The 15,759-nt window shown below is 39.2% G+C and overlaps 1 pseudogene; it reads right to left on the bottom strand.

Annotated features, from left to right (window-relative positions):
* Positions 1-15,146, bottom strand: part of LOC113889398 — a 35,985-nt pseudogene extending 20,839 nt beyond the window's left edge.
* Positions 15,147-15,759: the final 613 nt, after the last annotated feature.

The following is a 15,759-nucleotide window of genomic DNA, read 5'->3' as shown; positions in this document are numbered from 1 at the left end:
TTGGAGACCTGAAAGCCTTTCTCACACAACAGATTTTTTTCCTCGAATACGTGCTCATTATACAAGCCATGAAGCTGGCAGGAAGCCAAAGATCTATGTCAAAAGTCTTGGAGAGCAGAGTAGATATTCCCTCATTCTCTTGGGTGCTGAGCTACCAAAATATCTCAACCAAAATCTTTGAAGGCCCATGCCACATGGACAGAGAGATAAGAGGTGGATTGAGTGCTACCAAAACCGCAACCTAGACTTGTTACAGCTCAGTTCTCAGTTGTATTTATATACTTGAGTGATCTTCAACCCTTCTCTTACTTGCTTAACAAAACAGAATATGAATCCTCTCAAGGGTTAGAAAATGTATCTGGAGGATCATTTTTTCAATGCTGAAGACATGGGATGACATGACATATTAACAAAGTGAAATAAAAAGAAAATAAGAGAAGGCAGAGACTCACATGATAGAGGTGCTGGAGTTAGCAGATATAGATTTTAACTAAGATCAATATATCGAGGAAAAAAGAGGAAATGAGAGAATAAATGGTGAAAAGATGAAAAACATTAACAACTTATTATAACTATAAAAATCAAGGAACAGTTACCAACTGAAAATAAAATGTCTAGAGAGTTGAATTAGTAAGTTTAGAAGAATTTTAGATAGAAATCAACACAGAATTACTGACTTAGAGGAGTCCTAGAGATGAGAGATGAGAAGAAGAAGGAGTGGGATAGGAGGAGAAGAGAAGCTAAGACAGAGGGACAGAGCAGCAGAAGTAATAATTGAAGATATAATAACTGATAATTTTTTTAAAAATGGATGGATGGGCATGAAAACTCCCACACCTAGTAAAGCTGCTGAAAATCAAAGGAAAAAGGAAAATTTGGAATAATAACAGATATGTTTAATACAAAAGAAGGGGGAAAAGAGAGGAAAAAAGAACATAATGCATGTGGGTCAATTAAAAGGAAATGACAGATACTAGCCCAACAATACCAATAACTGCACTTACAGTAAATTGATTACTGCTGTTGCTAAGTCACTTCAGTCGTGTCCAACTCTGTGTGACCCCATAGACAGCAGCCCACCAGGCTCCCCCATCCCTGGGATTTTCCAGGCAAGAGTACTGGAGTGGTAAATTGATTAGATACTTCAAATTAATGCCCATCTTGATAAAACCACAAAATCCATGTAAATGCTACCATGAAGATATTCAGCTTATATATGAGAGTAAAGAAAGGTTGAAAGTAAAATGATGGGGAAAATGTACATACTGTGTGAATCCTAACTGTAAGAAAACTGGAATAGCTATATAAATGTCACAGAAAGTAGACTTCAAAGCAAGATGTGCTAATTGAGTTAAAGAGGGTATTTTCATGATTATAACAGGATACACCCTTAATGAAGATATTATAGATATTAAAATCCAAGAAAATGTCAAAACATTGCTTTGAAATATAGAATAATACTTGACAGAATGAAGAACAGAAATAGACAAAATCATAATCAAAATGTGGGGACTTTAACATGCATTTTGCAATAGCATGCAGACCAAGTATACAAAAAAGAATGAAGAACATAGCAGATGTAAACAACAGTTAGCTAAATAACATATATAGAGCAATACACCCAACAATGAAAGAATTTGTTATTTACATTATTGTAAATTCACTGGAAAATTTCATTCTTAAATGATCATCAGTTCAGCTCAGTTCAGTCGCTCAGTCATGTCTGACTGCAACTCCATGGACTGCAGCACGCCAGGCCTCCCTGTCCATCACCAACTCCCAGAGTTTACTTAAACTCATGTCCATCGAGTCAGTGATGCCATCCAACCATTTCATCCTCTGTTGTCCCCTTCTCCTCCCACCTTCAACCTTTCCCAGCATCAGAGTCTTTTCAAATGAGTCACTTCTTCCCATCAGGTGGCCAAAGTATTGGAAATTCAGCTTCAGCATCAGTCCTTCCAATGAATATTCAGGACTGATTTCCTTTAGAATGGACTGGTTGGATCTCCTTGCTGTCCAAGGGACTCTCAAGAATGAAACGAGTCACCAGTCTAGGTTCGATGCATGGTACTGGATGCTTGGGGCTGGTGCACTGGGACGACCCAGAGGGATGGTATGGGGAGGGAGGAGGGAGGAGGGTTCAGGATGGGAAACACATGTATACCTGTGGCGGATTCATTTCAATATTTGGCAAAACCAATACAATATTGTAAAGTTTAAAAATAAAATAAAATTTAAAAAAATTAAAAAATTAAGAATTAAAAAAAAAGAGTCTTCTCCAACACTACAGTTCAAAAGCATCAATTCTTTGTTGCTCAGCTTTCTTTATAATCCAACTCTCACATCCACACATGACTACTGGCAAAACCATAGCCTTGACTAGATGGACCTTTGTTGACAAAGTAATGTCTCTGCTTTTTAATATGATGTCTTGGTTGTTCATAGCTTTTCTTCCAAGAAGTAAGCATCTTTTAATTTCATGGCTACAGTCACCATCTGCAGTGATTTTGGAGCCCCCCAAAATAAAGTCTGTCGCTGTTTCCACTGTTTCCCTATCTATTTTCCATGAAGTGATGTGACCGGATGTCATGATCTTAGTTTTCTGAATGTTGAGCTTTTTCACTCTCCTCCTTCACTTTCATCAAGAAGCTCTTTAGTTCTTCACTTTCTGCCGTAAGGGTGGTGTCATCTGCATATCTGAGGTGATTGGTATTTCTCCCAGCAATCTTCATTCCAGCTTGCGCTTCATCCAGCCCAGAATTTCTCATGATGTACTCTGCATAGAAGTTAAATAAGCAGGGTGACAATATACAGCCTTGACTTACTCCTTTCCCTATTTGGAACTAGTCTGTTGTTCCATGTCCAGTTCTAACTATTGCTTCCTGACCTGCATACAGATTTCTCAAGAGGTAGCTCAGGTGGCCTGGTATTCCCATCTCTTGAAGAATTTTCCAGTTTGTTGTGATCCACATAGTCAAAGACTTTGGCATAGTCAACAAAGCAGAAGTAGATGTTTTGATGATCATGTGATAGAACAAAAACCTTCAGAGAATTGAATTTATACAGAATATTTACTTTGACCAGAGTGAAATTAAGTTAAGTATTAATAAGAAAATATACTTAGCCATTCCTACTGAGAAAATTAAGAAATATTCTTCCAAAGAATTCCTGGGTCTGGAAATAACTTTCAAACTTGAAAATATTGTGAAATAATGGTAACAAAGATATGCTGTAACTAAATTCTTCCAATGCAACTAAAGTAGTGTCTAAGGGAAATTTATACCCTAGATTTAGAAAAGAGGGGAGACAGAAAATGTAAAAATGTAAGCTTTCATTTAAGAAGCTAGGATATGAGAAATAAAGCCTAAAGAATGTATAAGATTGGAATTAATAAAGAAAAAAATAAAGTTAATCTAAAAAAGAAAGTAAGCATAAGACAAAGACAACAGAGGAAAGCCGTTCAAACATGGCTCACTGAAAACTGATCAACACTGCGCAATACTAATCAAGAGCAGAGAGAAAAAACTTAATACCAGAATGAAAAGGCAAATCACTATAAATTATACAGATTTTTTGGTCATAGTTTTGAGGTGCAATATACACATTTAATGTGGATAAATATCCAGAAGAGTTCCAGTTTCTCCACAACCTTGTCAACATTTGTCTTTTTTTTAAATTAGAGCGATTTTGACAGGTGTAAGATGACATCTCATTGTGGTTTTCATTTACATTTATCTGATGATTAGAGATGTCAGTATATTTTCATATACCTGTTAGCTATTCATATGTCTTCTTTGGAGAAATGGCTAGTCCCTGACTAATTTTTTTAATCAGTTTATTAGAGGTTTTGCTGCTGTTGCTTTTGTTTTGCTCTTGAGCTGTAGGGTTCTTATATATTTTGCAAATTAATCCCTTATATGATTTGCTATAAGGTGCCTTTTCACTCTACTGTTGTTTCTTTTACTGTCGTGCTGGTGTTCAGTCATTCAGTCATGTCCAACTCATTGCGACCTCACGGAGTATAGCCTGCCAGGCTCCTCTGTCCATGAGATTTCCCAGGCAAGAATACTGGAGTGAGTTGCCATTTCCTTCTCCAGGGGATCTTCCTGACCCAGGGGTTGAATCCATGTCTTGTGTGTCTCCTCCACTGGCAGGTGAACTCTTTACCACTGAGCCATCTGGGATAATCTCACTTGTCTATTTTTACCTATTCTTTTGGTGTCATACCCATGAGATCATGAGATAATATATTTTTATTTTGAAATTATAAGTAAAAATACCACATATCTAAAGTGTAATTCCTAACTGGTGACAGTATTACACCCATACACAGCAAAATAAATTTATATGCAGTAAGGTTTTAAATATTATTTAGTGGAATTATAAAATCATTTGTAGAAAATAAACTTGATTAAAAGTTCTTTTGAGATGAAGAATGGCATTTGAAACATTGCAGTAAAGGCATAGTCAAAAAACTAAAACATTACAAATTTGATCACATAACCTCCCATATACATATACAAACCTAAAATCATACACAAAAGATGGGGAAATATTTCCAAATAATGTAAGAAAAATGGTAAATTATGTTAGTTTATAGAGTTCTTAAAAATAAATAAGAAAATTTGTAAACTATTCTAGAGAAAAAATTGAAGATAGAGAAAGATATCTGAAACACCTATAAATATTTACTTATTAATCACTCTCCACATTCAATAACAAATATAAACACAGGCGTCTACAAAGGCACACACACACACTAACACACCCCTGAATGAAGGAAAGACCTTGCATACTTTAATTCCCCTGTGTTTATTCTATTAGGACAGTGCTTACACATTGTATGCACTCATTCAACAAGTATGGATGGAGAACATTTTCTAAATACCATGATAGTGAAGTGAAGTTGTGAAGTTGCTCAGTTGTGTCCGACTCTTTGCGACCCCGTGGACTGTAGTCTACTAGGCTCCTCTGTCCATGGGATTTCCAGCCAATAGTCCTGGAGTGGGTTGCCATTTCCTTCTCCAGGGGATCTTCCCAACCCAGGGCTCGAACCTGGGTATCCCGTGTTGTAGACAGATGCTTTACCATCTGAACCACCAGGGAAGCTGGACAAATACCATGATAAGTGCTTGTTAAATATTTATTAAATAAATGAGCAGATGAATAAAATTCAGTGAAATATATTTTCTTTAAATCAATGCTAATCAACAAATAGTGAAGCAAATATAAATTAATGATAATGGTTTATGAAAATAAAGTGTATTAAAGAAAATTAGTCCATAAACACAGAATAAATTTATATTTAAAATTTCACTTCCATAATTTTTAATATAAATTTATTTATTTTAATTGGAGGCTAATTACTTTACAATATTGTTTTGGTTTTGCCATACATCAACATGAATCTGCCACGGGTTTCAGTGGAAAATTGTTAAATAGATTCTAAACTACTCTCATCTATTATTCAATATGACATACGCACAAGAGAATATTTCTGTAGTAAGAAGAAACTCTGTAAGGGAATATACAGATTTACCAAGTAGACTTCAGAAAAAGATAGACAAATAGCTACTGAGTAAAGCAAAACCCTCCTTGCTATTCTTTGGACCTCTGCATTCAAATGGGTATACCTTTCCTTTTCTCCTTTGCTTTTTGCTTCTCTTCACAACTATTTGTAAGGCCTCCTTGACAGTCATTTTGCTTTTTTGCATTTGTTTTTCTTGGGGATGGTCTTGCTCCCTGTCTCCTGTACAATGTCATGAACCTCCGTCCATAGACCATCCGGCACTCTCTCTATCAGATTTAGTCCCTTAAATCTTTTTGTCACTTCTGCTGTATAATCGTAAGGGAATTTATTTAGGTCATACCTGAATGGTCTAGTGGTTTTCCCTACTTTCTTCAACTTAAGTCTGAATTTGGCAATAATGAGTTCATGATCTGAGCCACAATCAGCTCCTGGTCTTGTTTTGCTGATGGTATAGAGCTTCTCCATCTCTGGCTGCAAAGAATATATAATCAATCTGATTTTGGTGTTGACCATCTGGTGATGTCCATGTGTAGAGTCCTCTCCTGTGTTGCTGGAAGAGGGTGTTTGCTATGACCAGTGCATTCTCTTAGCAAAACTCTGTTAGCCTTTGCCCTGCCTTCATTCCTTACTCCAAGGCCAAATTTGCCTGTTACTCCAGGTGTTTCTTGACTTCCTACTTTTGCACTCCAGTCCCCTATAATGAAAGGGACATCTTTTGGGGGTGTTAGTGCTAGAAGGTCTTGTAGGGCTTCATAGAAGCTTTCATAGAAGCTTCATAGCTTCAACTTCAGCTTCTTCAGCATTACTGGTTCAGGCATGCTGCTACTTCTGCTAAGTTGCTTCAGTCGTGTCCGAGTCTGTGTGACCTCATAGACGGCAGCCCACCAGGCTCCCCTGTCCCTGGGATTCTCCAGGCAAGAATACTGGAGTGGGTTGCCATTTTCTTCTCCAATGCATGAAAGTGAAAACTGAAAGTGAAGTCACTCAGTCGTCTCCATCTCCCAGAGACCCCATGGACTGCAGCCTACCAGGCTCCTCCGTCCATGGGATTTTCCAGACAAGAGTACTGGAGTGGGTTGCCATTGCATAGACTTGGAATACTGTGATATTGAATGGTTTGCCTTGGAAATGAACGGAGATCATTCTGTCATTTTTGAGATTGCATCCAAGTACTGCATTTTGGACTCATTTGTTTGCTATGATGGCTACTTCATTTTTTCTAAGGGATTCTTGCCCACAGTAGTAGATATAACGGTCATTTGAGTTAAATTCACCCATTCCAGTCCATTTTAGTTCGCTGATCCCTAAATTGTCTATGTTCACTTTTGCCATCTCCTGTTTGACCACTTGCAATTTGCCTTGATTCATGGACCTAACATTCCAGGTTCCTATGCAATATTGTTCTTCATAGCTTTGGACTTTGCTTCTATCCCCAGTCACATCCACAGCTGAGTGTTGTCTTTGCTTTGACTCTGTCTCTTCATTCGTTCTGGAGTTATTGCTCCACTGATCTCCGGTAGCAATTTGAGCACCTATCAAATTGGGGAGTTCATCTTTCAGTGTCCTATCTTTTTGCCTTTTCATACTGTTCATGGGGTTCTCAAGGCAGGAATACTTAAGTGGTTTGCCATTCTCTTCTCCAGTGGACCACATTTTGTCAAGACTTTGCACCATGACCCACCCATCTTGGGTGGCCATATTGGCATGGCTCATAGTTTCACTGAGTTAGGCAAAGCATGGTCCATATGATCAGATTGGTCACTTTTCTGTAATTGTGGTTTTCAGTTTGTCTGCCCTCTGATGGAGGAGGATAAGAGGCTTATGGAAGTTCCCTGAAGGGAGAGAATAACAAGGAAAGATAAGAAAGCCTTCCTCAGTGACCAGTGCAAAGAAATAGAGGAAACCAATAGAACGCAAAAGACTAGAGATCTCTTCAAGAAAATTAGAGATACCAAGGGAATATTTAATGCAAAGATGGGCTCAATAAAGGACAAAAATGGTATGGACCTAACAGAAGCAGAAGATATTAAGAAGAGGTGGCAAGAATACACGGAAGAAATATACAAAAAAAGATCTTCATGACCCAGATAATCATGATAGTATGATCACTCACCTAAAGCCAAACATCCTGTGGAATGTGAAGTCAAGTGGGCCTTAGGAAGCATCACTACGAACAAAGCTAGTGGAGGTGATGGAATTCCAGTTGAGCTATTCCAAATCCTAAAAGATGATGCTGTGAAAGTGCTACACTCAATATGCCAGCAAATTTGAAAACTCAGCAGTGGCCACAGGACTGGAAAGGGTCAGTTTTCATTCCAATCCCAAAGAAAGGCAATGTCTAAAAATGTTTAAACTACCACACAATTGCACTCATCTCACGCACTAGCAAAGTAATGCTGAAAATTCTCCAAGCTAAGCTTCGACAGTACATGAACCATGAACTTCCAGATGTTCAAGCGGGTTTTAGAAAAGGCAGAGGAACCAGAGATCAAATTGCCAACATCCGTTGGATCATCAAAAAAGCAAGAGAGTTCCAGAAAAACATCTGTTTCTGTTTCATTAACTATGCCAAAGCCTTTGTGTGGATCACAACAAACTGTGGAAAATACTGAAAGAGATGGGAATACAAGACCACCTGACCTGCCTCTTGAGAAACCTATATGCAGCTCAGGAAGCAACAGTTAGAACTGGACATGGAACAACAGACTGGTTCCTAATAGGGAAAGAAATACATCAAGGCTGTATACTGTCACCCTGCTTATTTAACTTCTATGCAGAGTACATCATGAGAAACACTGGGCTGGATGAAGCACAAGCTGGAATCAAGATTGCCAGGAGAAATAGCAATAACCTCAGATATGCAGATGACACCACACTTATGGCATAAAGTGAAGAAGAACTAAAAAGCCTCTTGATGAAAGTGAAAGAGGAGAGTGAAAAAGTTGGCTTAAAGCTCAACATTCAGAAAATGAAGATCATGGCATCTGGTCCCATCACTTCATGGCAAGTAAATGGAAAACAATGGAAACAGTGACAGACTTTATTTGGGGGGGAGGGCTCCAAAATCACTGCAGATGGTGACTGCAGCCATGAAATTAAAAGATGCTTACTCCTTGGAAGGAAAGTTATGACCAACCTAGACAGCATATTACAAAGCAGAGACAGTACTTTGCCAACAAAGGTCCGTCTAATCAAGGCTATGGTTTTTCCAGTAGTCATGTATGGATGGGAGAGTTGGACTCTAAAGAAAGCTGAGCACCAAAGAATTGATGCTTTAGAACTGTAGTATTGGAGAAGGCTCTTGAGAGTCCCTTGGACTGCAAGGAGTTCAAACCAGTCCATCCTAAAGGAAATCAGTCCTGAATATTCATTGGAAGGACTGATGCTGAAGCTCAAACTCCAATACTTTGGTCACCTGATGCGAAGAACTGACTCATTGGTAAAGACCCTGATGTTGGGAAAGATTGAAAGGGGGAGGATAAGGGGATGACAGAGGATGAGATGATTGAATGGCATCACTGACTCAAGGGACATGAGTTTGAGCAAACCCCAGGAGTTGGTGATGGACAGGGAGGCCTGGTGTGCTGCAGTCCATGGGTTACAAGGAGTTGGACATGACTGAGCAACTAAACTGAACTGAAAGTAAAACTGTCTGCAATAGACTCAAATAGATATACTGAGAAAGCTAAGTAATCAGAGGAAACAGAAATTACAAACAAAACACCAAGAAAAGGCACAAAAGCCTGAAACTGAAAGAAATATACATAAGTGTAAAATCTACCTGTTAAAAAATATCAGAATTAATGTATTCTTTCCACATCATCCTATCAAGCCTCCTACCCAATCTATACAGAGATCCTCTGAGAAAGTGATGGCAGGATTTCTTCGAGGTGGTTACTCACTTTCAGGGTCAGAGACTTAACCACCTCCCACTTTCTGGTGCTTTACTGTAGGAAAAATATCATCAATAAAAGATTTAACAGTTTAATGCTTCTTTAGCCTTCAAGTGGAAAAGACAAAGAGATGAGGCAAGAGAGGCAAGGGGTGGTGAATGTATGTTTTTGAAATATCTATCACCACATTCTCTCAGGCAACACCCAGCATATCATTCAAGATATATCTGAATGGGTGTGTGTGTTTGTGTATGTAGGAAAGAGAGAGAGAGAGAGAAGTGTTGCAGGGAATAAGCACTTTGGTTTGAATATCTGTCACCCCCCAACATTTATTTACTTCATTCAGCACTTGCTGTTGAAATCCCAGTTCCCAGTGTAATGGTGTTAAGTGGTAGAACCTTCTCAGACTCTTCAAAAAGCAGAAGAAAAGAACACTGCCAAACTCATTTTATGAGGCCAACAAGGTTCTGATATCAAAACCAGACAAGAAATATCTCTGATAAACAGAGGGACAAAAATCCTCCACAAAGTATTAAAAAACATAATTCAATCATGCATCCAAAGGATCATGCATGATGATCAAGTGAGATTTGTTCCAAAGGATGCAAGGATGGTTCAATATTCACAGATCAATCAATGTGATACACCAAGTAAACAAAATGAAAATGAAAATCATATCCTCTCAGTAGATGTAGAAAAAACATTTGAAAACATTAACATCCATTTCTGATTTTAAAAACCTCTATAAAGTAGATATAGAGGGATTATATCTCAATATAATAAAGACCATATGACAAACTCACAGCTAACCTCCTACTCAACAGCAAAAAGCTGAATATTTTTTTTCTGAGATCAGATGCAAGACAAAGATGCCTAATCACCACTTTTATTCAACATAGTTTTGGTATTCCTAGCCAAAACAATCCGGCAAGGAAAAAAAATAAGGACACACAAATCTGAAAGGAAAAGGCAAAACTGATGCTATTTGGAGATTTCATAATATTATATATAGAAAACCCTAAAGTCCCCACCAAAATCTGTTAGAACTATACACTCAGTGAAGTCGCAAGATACAAACTTTATATACAAAAATCAGTTGCATTTTGATACAAATTGCCATAAGGAAAAATTAAGAAAACGATTCTATTTACAGTTGAACAAAAAACTGATAAATTATTAGGAACAAATTTAACCAAAGAGGTGATAGTCCTGTACAATGAAACTCTAAGACACTGATGAAAGATAGTGGATTTTGTTATCAAAATTCCAAAGGAAATTTTCACAGACATGGAACAAACAATCTAAATTTTGTATGGAACCACAAAGGACCCTGAATAGCCAAAGCAATCTTGAGAAAGAAGAACAATATTGGAGGTGCCATGTTTCCTGATTTAAAACTACATTTCAAAGCTGTATTAAGCAAAACAGTATAGTGTTGGTATAAAAATGGGTGCAGAAATCAACAGAATAGAATAGAGAGCCCAGAAATAAACCCAAATACATACAGTTAATTAATTTTTGACAGAGGAACTAGGAATATGCAATGCTGAAAGGACATTCTCTTCAATAAATGGTGTTGGGAAAACTGGACAGCTACATGCAAAAAATAAAACTGGACCACTCTCTCGTAGTATTCACAGAAATTAATTCAAAATGGATCAAAGACTTAATCATAAGTCCTGCAGCCATAAAAATCCTGGAAGAAAAAGTTATAGACATCAGTTTTGGTGGTGGCTTTTTGGATTAGGCAACAAGAGCAAAACTAACTAAGTGGGATGACATACAACTAAAAAACTTCTGCACAACAAAGGACACCATCAGCAAAATGAGGAACTTAGAGGGCAGTCCAGTGGTCAGGACTCAGTGCTTTCACTGCCACGGCCCAGATGAAATCTCTGTTTGGGGAGCTAAGATCCAGTAGGGCATGCAGGTTGGTAAATATATAAATAAAGGGCAAAGATATCGTGCTGAAAAATATTTTTTTAAAAAAATGGAAAGACAATCTTTAGTATCAGAGAAAATATATGCAAAATGTATTTCTGATATGGGTTAATATGTGGAATACATAAAGAACTCATATAACTCAATAGCAAAAGAATACAGTCTCATTTAAAAATGGGCAGAGGACCTGAATAGACATTTTTTCAAAGAAAACATACAGTTGTTCATGAAAAGGTACATGAAAAGATATACAACATTACTAATCATCAGGAAAATGCAAATCAAAACCACAATGAGATATCACCTCAGAGTTGTTTTTATCAAAAAGACAAGAAATAACGAGAATTTTTGAGACTGTGGCGAGAAGAGAAAGCTTGTGCACAGTTGGGGGAAAGATAAGTTGGTGCAGCCACCACGGAAAACAGTATTAAGGTTCCTCAATAGAAACTCAGACCTAAAAATAAAACTGCCATGTGAGGTAGTAATTTCACTTTGGGGTATTTACCAGAAGAAAATAAAAACACTAACTTAAAAAGATATGTGCAACTCAATGTTCATTGCAGAATTATTTAAAATAGCCAAACAACATTAAGCCTTTTTTGATGGATGAATGGATAAATAAAATTTGCTATGTACATATATCCAGCCATAAAAAAGAAGAAATCTTGCCATTTGCAACATGGATGGAACTTGAGGGCCTTATGCTAAATGAACTAAGTCAGATAGAGAAAGAAAAATACCATTTAATCTTATTTACATGTGCATTATTAAAAAAAAAAAAAAAAAAACAGAAGAATGAGTTCAGAGATGCAAAGAACAGTTTGGTGGTTTCCAGAGGGTCAATGTGGTCAAAATGGAATGGGTGAAGGTAGCCAAAAGATACAAACTTCCAGGTCTAAAATTAATGTCATAGGATGTAATGTACAGCATGGTGGCTACAGTTAACCCTGTATTTTATACTTGAGAGTAGGTAGGAAAATACATCTTAAAGTTTTCATCATAAGAAAAAAAATTGTAACTACATGTTGTGATGAATATTACTATACATGTGTTGATTATTTAGCAATATGTACAAATACGTAAATACTATGTTGTACACTTAGGACTAGTACAATGTTACAAGAATTACATCTCAAAAATTTTAACAATCAAGGTTGGAATATGTGAATTAAATTAGTTCCATCCTTACCTGATTTAGGTTTCTCTGGTGGCTCAAACGGTAAAGAATCTGACTGCAATGTGGAAAACCGATTTTGATACCTCAGGTCAGGATGATCCCCTGGAGAAGGGAATGGCAACCCATTCCAGTATTCTTGCCTGGAGAATTCCATGGACAGAGGAACTTGGCAGGCTATACAGTCCATGGAGTCACAAAGGGTCAGACACAACTGAGTGACTAACATTTTTACTCAATGTCATCTTTGTGGACCCAATTAAACTTAGATTACTAAAATATCACTTAGATTTTAAAATATCAAATCTCACTGCATCCTACAGGGTTGGGACAGACACACAGAAACATGTAGTGAGTCACCTGCACACGAAATATAGGCTTCCTCCTTGGAGAGCATGAAGTGTAATTCCAAGGGTCAGAAGGACACTGCCAGAGAGAGGTGTCAGTTTTCTGACAGCGGATTCCATCCACCCATCGGGGTCTAGAACCTTCTCTGAGACCAACAGAAGAGTTGAGGGTTCCAGTGTCCCCACAGCCAAGCTGTCTGCAGATCATGGACACAGTGATGTCTTCCATGGGGCTGCAGCAGACACTGCCCCAGGTCCCGTTGTAGAAAACTTCCAGCCACCCAGCACACTGATGGTCCTCACTCACCATCCTGAGGGCCAGGAACTCTAAGGTTGAAAGGAGAGGAGACAGGACACAGTAAAAACTTTGCTGGATGTTCTAGGTTTTCCTTTCTTCTAGAAATAGTAAACATTCATCTCTGACCTTGTTCAAGAGATACCCACTAGATGACAAGACTAACATCGCCTCCCTTTTAACTGACTTTGTCCATTTGTGTCTGTCTTTCTATTTCTACCACAATGGTGTAGTGGAAATGAACTGAGAGGAAGACCAAACTTTGTGGGTGCTAGTGAGGGAAGGAAGCTAAATCCTGCTTCTTTACAAAATCTTTAGAGTATATCAAAGTGATGTGATGTAGATACTGGGGAGATAGGCAGAATAATTAACCCCAGAATGTCCACATCCCAATCTCTGCAACTTGTGAATCTGTTACCATATCTGACAAGAGGGATTTACAAATGTGATTAAGGTAAGGACCGTGGGATGGTGAGTTTAAGCTAGAATATTGTATTAACAATGTGAGCTGAGTCTAACCACATCCTTAGACCCACTGTCTTTAAAAGTAGAATACTTTTCTTAGCTCTGGTTAGAGAGAGGGATGTGACTCTGGATAATGGTTGAAGACAGGCAGCATTGCTGATCTGAAAATGGATGAAGGGGGCTATGAACCAAAGAATGTAGGCAGTTTCTAGAAGCTTGAAAAGACAAGAAACAGATTCATCCCTAAAGCCGCAAAAGTGATGCAGCACTGCTAAAGCCTTGATCCCAGCCCAGTGAGATCCATGCTGGACATCTAAGCTACAGATCAGATCAGATCAGTCTCTCAGTTGTGTCTGACTCTTTGCGACCCCATGAATCGCAGCACACCAGGCTTCCCTGTCCATCACCAACTCCCGGAGTTCACTCAGACTCACATCCATCGAGTCAGTGATGCCATCCAGCCATCTCATCCTCTGTCGTCCCCTTCTCCTCCTGCCCCCAATCCCTCCCAGCATCAGAGTCTTTTCCAATGAGTCAACTCTTCGCATGAGGTGGCCAAAGTACCGGAGTTTCAGCTTTAGCATCATTCCTTCCAAAGAAATCCCAGGGCTGATCTCCTTCACAATGGACTGGTTGGATCTCCTTGCAGTCCAAGGACTCTCAAGAGTCTTCTCCAACACCACAGTTCAAAAGCAGAAGTAAGGCAGTAAACACATACTGTTTTAAACCACTAGTTGGTATGTTGTTACCTAAGCAAATGAAAACTAGTACTGTGGGTTAAATTTTTTGTATGTAACTGGAGAGAGAGCCCTGCTTTCAAGAAAACCTGTGAGAAAAGGCTCTGCCAGGAAACACTGCTGAAAAGAAAGGACCAGAATCTCAGCTGCTGCAGAAGGAAGTGAAAGCACCTCATCTTCATATCTTCTGGAAAGACAGGCTCCATGGAAGGAAGCCTCCTTCTCTGGTCCTTTCAGCATCTCTCCCTCAGGACTCAGACCCCCTTCCTCCAGGGCCCCACCCCTCTCCCAGCCTGTGGACAGTGTGCAGCGCAGACGTGAGCAGATGACCCCGGCGTCCTGCACCTCCACACGTGGGACTCCTTTCCTATGCAGTTCAGGTCGTCCAGCCAGATGGGCCCTGATCCTGCCCCAGAGTGAGCAGACCCTGTGGCATTGAGGGCTTCTCCACAGCCCAGCTACCTGCACACCACGCGGGCATCAGCCAGGTCCCAGCCATCATCACAGATGGTGCCCCAGGAGCCCTGGTCAAGAATTTCCACTCTCCCGGCGCAGAGAGAACTCCTCCGTCCACCAGGCGGAGCTGTCTGCTGTCTGAGGAAGGAGAAATGGGACAATCGGGCGGTGACCCCAGGGGTTGAGAAGGGTCTTCTGTCCTGTGGGACCCTTACCTGGGCAGTAGGGGACGCTCTCCTCTGAGGCCGCAGAGCCTGCTGGTTCAGATATGGAGTCGTTGCACTTCAGCAGCACCTGGGTGTGATTTCCTGCAGAAACAGCAATGATCAGAAGTCTGGAAGGGTTGAATAATAAGAAACTGTTAAAGGAAATAATGACCTAGTGATGGAGCCTAAGATGAAAGTTGTGACCCAGTAGTAAAGTTATCATAATCTTAGTGTTCACCTTCTCCAAGGAGAGTTCTGCTTCTGACAGTACCACAATTTCTGTTTTAACCCAAGTGTTGCTGTAAGAATGAGTTAAGTAAGATGTTTTGTCGCTAAATCTATCCCTGAGCTGTGCTTAGTCACTCAGTCTTGTCTGACTCTTTGCAACCCTATGGACTGTAGCCCTCCAGGCCCCTCTGTCCATGCTGATTCTCCAGGCAAGAATACTGAGTGGGTTGCCACCCACCCTCCTCTAGGGGATCTTCCAAACCCAGGGATGTAACCCACGTCTCCAGCTTTGATGCTTTACCATCTAATCCACCAGGAAGCCCAAATCTACACCTAAGTAGAAGCAAAACAAAATTCTTTCTGAAGGAGTTCTACAATTTCTTCAATATCTATCTTTAAAAAAAACAAACACATATAAAAATAGAATCTCATGAAAAACAGAAAGAAAAAGGGAGATACTGGAAAGAATTTCCCAGGGTTTTCAGCT

The sequence above is a fragment of the Bos indicus x Bos taurus genome, unplaced genomic scaffold (genome assembly GCF_003369695.1).
Source record: "Bos indicus x Bos taurus breed Angus x Brahman F1 hybrid unplaced genomic scaffold, Bos_hybrid_MaternalHap_v2.0 tig00011932_arrow_arrow_obj, whole genome shotgun sequence".
Lineage (NCBI taxonomy): Eukaryota > Metazoa > Chordata > Mammalia > Artiodactyla > Bovidae > Bos > Bos indicus x Bos taurus.
Note: the sequence above shows the minus strand (reverse complement) of the source record. Positions and strands in the feature narration are given on the sequence as shown.